The sequence below is a fragment of the Rhipicephalus microplus genome, chromosome X (genome assembly GCF_043290135.1).
Source record: "Rhipicephalus microplus isolate Deutch F79 chromosome X, USDA_Rmic, whole genome shotgun sequence".
In the NCBI taxonomy this organism is placed as follows: Eukaryota; Metazoa; Arthropoda; class Arachnida; order Ixodida; family Ixodidae; genus Rhipicephalus; species Rhipicephalus microplus.
In genome coordinates, this window is record NC_134710.1 from 166,128,151 (window position 1) to 166,133,492 (window position 5,342).

Consider the following 5,342-nt stretch of genomic DNA (forward strand, 5'->3'; position numbering starts at 1 on the left):
AGATTATGAGAAACGCCATGGTGTGGGGAGTATGGACTTCCTTTAAATTTTCGGACACCTGTTGAAGTAATCGGTGAAACGTAAATTGAGACGAGAGAATACGTATGCCATTGTCCAGCTTTAAGTGCACGCGCTAACTTTTAATATGACTTTCGGGGTTCTTTGCCATGGTTCTTTAAATTTAACGTAAATGTTTCATCACTTTCAGATGTTCTGGTTTTGCTCAGAACGTCGCAATAAAAAGTTCATCAAGCGAAAGAACCGCAATTAAATAGTGATGCCTTGTTTGGTTTGTGTCGGCAACAAATCTGATGTCTGGTCGTTGCGCACATTAGCAAACAGATGTACGAGGGTTGAGCTGCAACTTCCGCGTAAAAGCAACACAAAGAGAAGTTGAAAATAAACGTGTCTCACATGTGGAAGCATGGCAAGGCATAAGTTCGCTTCGGAGCGATCAGCCACAAGTGAAAATACAATTTTCTCGTTTATCTTAGAACATCACGATGAGCGCATGACTTCAGGTAATAACTATTGCTTGTTGATCATTCATAACACTAAGGCTGCCGCGACCACAAAAACGGTGGCTGTCATAAAATTGTCCTAGTATTATTGTTTCAAAATGAAGAAGTCGAGAAATGACGTGCCATCATAAAACGCTAGAGGCACGTTCCTCAGCCAAAAAACGTTTAAGGCACATTTGTCTTTCCGCCGGGCAGTTTGGAAAATGCTCATTCAATAATCTTGAAACTGCACGCGCCTAGATTTCAGTAGCAGCAGGCATTGCAACTCATGTCCATAGAAATTGGGGATGTTGATGCTACAACAGAAGAATTTTGGGCAAATTATATTTTTGTGTTAGCCATCCGCTTTGACCTTGATTCTCTTTGCTGCAGGTTATGAGGTGTACCTGCACCCAAGTAGAATCACAAGCAGGCCTAATAAGGAAATAGTCAGAAGCACAGGCAGCACATATAACAAAATATTTGTCGGAGAAGGCCTGTGATATAGATAAGTCATTTCAAAGGAAGTTTCACCTCGTATGTCTCGGCTGCCAGCCTTTTAACGCGAAAGCGTTAAAGAGCTCGTTTCACAGAACTTCAGGTGTCGGTGTCATTGTCGTTGGTTGCGAGCAAAAAATCTTCACCTTATGCGTTACCTAAAAATCCGGAACAATGCAGATAAATTTAAAGAAGTATAAAAACCCTGTAGCAGAGGTGGAACCAAACCAGGGTTCTTTGAGTCTAAGTGGGAATCAAACCTGGGTTGTTTGCGTAGCAAGCGAATGTTCTACCACACGGCCGCGCCTCTGCTTGTGAAAATAGTGAAAATAACTTTCTCTGCTTGCAAATGCAGTGAAAGGAGCTTTCATGCTTCACAAACACACGCGTCCTGTATACATGCTTCAAAATGCAACATGAAATATTGCACTAATAATGCGTGGTACAAGCGTCCGAATATGTGATTATCATAATGACTGCGCGGTTGAAAGCCGGTACCCCACTACAAAAGGCACACACGCTGCGGTGCCTATTCTCTTAAGGCTACGTATAGTGAGTGCATAGTAAATTCTAAAAGGCTTCATGCACTAAGTGTTTGAAATGCGCACTAGGAAAAGCATGTCGCTATCGCGTTCAACTCCTATAAAGGTGCAGATTTGTGGTCCACCAATTTTCGTCCTTTTGATAGTATTTATGGCACTCAAACACTGTGCCGTAGTAGCTTGTCAGCCTATTCTCGTCCAATACTTTGATTTTCGGCAGCAGATCTGCTTTAGCACATCAAAAAAAAAAAAAACACACACTGATTTCTCAGATGCCGCGCATGCAAAACACGGCTATCCTGGCACACCAGGGTGAGGGAGAATAGCGGGTGGAAAGGAAGGGGAATGCAAGTGCATTGGTTCATGGCTATACATTGCTCCTCTCCATGAAATTGGTATATAGATGAAAAAGAGTTCTACTTTGCCTGTGCTCAGAAGGCACAGGCAAAGAAAGGCTCAGAGATGAGCGAGAACGCTTGAGAAGCAACACTATTGAAATACTACTCGGCTCTGGTGAAAATTCAGCTAAACACCATTTATCGCCTTATGATAGAAAGTCTATAAGCTGGTTGAAATATCGACAATTTATTACTGTTAAGAATTTACGACGAACACAAGTCGGGCAGTTATCAGCATGTACGAAAGTTCTAGTATTGCACCGAAAATCTGCGGTTATGAACATTCGCACCAGCGTGTCGCAATTATTGAAAGTCGACTGTGCAGGCTAGGAAGCTTTGTCTTCTCCTTTCTGTGGATGTGCAAAGAACTTCTGTGTGATTGTAATAATAGACACTGTCGCGTGCACAGGCTTCATCAGGAATGCAAAAAGAAAAAGGTAAAAAAAACGAGGTTAGTATCGGGATAAGCGGATTGCTACAGTTGTGATCAAAGTAGCTCGTTTAGGCGTTGTACTGTAAACTGAACATTTCAAAGATCTCGTGTTCACAAAGGAAATAGTTAGAAATACAGACGAGCCAGCCCTTATCAAGCGACTGGATATTTGTGAATGAAGAGATATTCTTTTGATACTCTGAAGAGAACTTTGGTTGAACATGAACCGAAACACAGGTTTTGATCCATCATTGCGACGGCACGTTGGGACTCTTGTATACGCAATAGAATGGCTAAAGTTCACGAACTGTATAGACCTTTTCTCTGTTTACGGACAGAAACATTGGACGGCTTCAGCCTCTGGCTATTGATATAGCGCGCTTCATCAGACGGGAATGAAAAACAATTGTGAACACCAGTACCTAAAAAAGATCGAAACGCGAAGATTTAAAGCATTTCCGTTGTATTCCAATCAGCCTTTACCTCGCACTATCTTTCTTGGGTATAAAAAAGTGAACTTTAGTTTCCCGGCATTTTGAGTATCTTCACCAATTTGAAAAATAAGAATGAAGTAGGCTTTCCATATGCACGTAAAATTTCGCACCATGAAATCTGGCACAATAGGCGACCAATATCAGATAGGCGACACAAAGATTTCTTCAGTACCAGGTTCACTATTGAAACAATTCGCACGGATCTATCGAATCCAAGCTACATAGCACCTATGAATAAAGGAAAATTAAAAGGAACTGGTTTACGCGATGAAAACCTAGTTCACTTTGTTACCCGGAGATGTAATAAAGTAGCCTCCAATAATTATGTCATCATGACATCTGTTAAAATAATTATAATAAAATTTGTAACCGTAGTAGTATTCTGATGGTTATCAAAACACCCAATGGCACATTCATTGGTATTTTCAAAAGATACCATCTGTTTGTTTTCATCCGCATAGTGATTGCGTGCTCATTATCATTCCTTCTCGCTCTCTGTCTTCTTCTGGAAAAAAGAAAGCCTGTGAAAGATGAAAGTATACGTGCGACTACACTGGATCACGCATACGAAAAGAGTGGAAGATCTTAAAAGAGAACTATATATGCTTTACTTTTGATCATGTTAGGCTATACCCATTTTAAAATGGTATTGAGATTCCCGTAATAGCTAACATGTGTCAATTTGTTTGGAGACTCGTCAGTAATAAGTAAACCAAAAGCAATGTGTTGGAAAGTAAACCAGTTTCAACCAATCTTTAGATTACTTGAAACATCTTAACTGGTGGCGGATAAAAACTTCTCGACCATTTTAACCGGCGCCATATAAAAACATTTCAACCCTCTCAACCGGTGTAGGATAACAATCAGTGCCCAAGCAGTTCACTCATAGGGTTAACCAGTGAAAGCTGAAACGTGCGGCCCCGGTGTTTAAAAGTGAGTTCAAAGAGACGCTGCCCTGAAGCCTTTTACAATTATTTGGTACATGTTCGGGCTTTTTAATGAGGTTAGACACATGTTTGGCTTGGGTTTACCTCAATGCTTATATCACATGCCGCATATTGTGCCTCAATTGCACGATTCTGGTCATGGAGTAGTGTAATGAGCGGTTAAATGCGTTTCGCATTTCGTTAATCACAGTGGTTGTTCCCGAACCCCAGGCGGTCACAGACGTTGCAGCCGAAGCCAAAGTGCCGCTTGAGATACCACCGCCGAAAGCGGGCGTTCGCCCCAGCGAACCTGCTCACGCAACCATCACAAATTGACGCTGTTGTGCCCACAACGGCGCTTGATCGGTGCGGCGTTGTGGCAAGTGTTTCACATCAGCAGGTAACTTGGCGGCGTGGTTCACAGGATCCGTCCGCTACCAGCGCTTGCATTCTGGTTAGAGATTTACAGCAGCTTGGAAAACAGCCTGATTATGGGTATGCAGTTGCTGCCGGAACTCAGCCTTCCGGGCCTGTTTTTGTGCCCGGACCACACCATCGGCCCGGGGAGTGTCAGCTCTCTCAGGTTTCCGCTGTTGGTGCTCTTGGACAGTTGTCCGTGGTTTACCCATATAGAAGGTCTCACTAAAAACTGATGCGCACGTGCCTGGCGTCCCGCCGGTGACGGGATGGATGACGTCACTCACACGCCGCCAATGGCGTGCGTACTTGAGTACGACGATGCGAAAGACGTAACTGATAAGAGAGCTAATGGAGACAGCTCGTGGCGCCGCTGCCAAGCAGTTTTTCGTTCTTCCTCGTCATATACAGGTTTATCTGTAAGACACACGAGAAAGCGATGCTCATAAACTCAATGTGAGCGCACCGAACCTGCGCCCGCAAACGTGCCCAGACCGCGTAACGAAAGTCTAGTGCATGAGCACTTGCTCCACTTGGTTTGTTGACGCCCGAAATGTTCGGGGGCATTCTTCACTGTTTCAGAACGAATGCGTGGAAGCTTGTCAATTCCATTCAAAGCACGCAGAATGTTACGACACCGAGCTCTCGACATGCTGCCGACCGGTGATTCGGCAAAGGCTGAAATTTCGTGGGAACAGAAAACGTATAAGATTACGTTGCCCAAACAACGCCTTATAAAAGCCCCCACCTAGTCGTCATTCAACTGAATAGAACGTGGAGTTACTAGCTCTGAATAAATAATGAAATTACCGTACCAGCCGGTGACAATACTACCGGCCCTATTCGTAAGGAACGCAGTTCTCTTAATATTTTTGTTTTTTTGCTCCAAAATAAGGTTGCACCAGTGGTGTGTTCAAGCGATATATTATCATGTTATGGTAGCACACTAACACTGTTTCTTTCTATTCTGCTTTCTTTCACGTACGCCCACGTTCCTGATCAATGTGAACGAACTTAAGTAGATCTTCCCGTGCGACAGCCTGAATACAGATGCTGTTAAAGTATGCACAAAACAGCGTGAAAAAATCACGTAAATTCGGCAGCAGACGTCGAAAAGTGAATTGAATGGAGAAA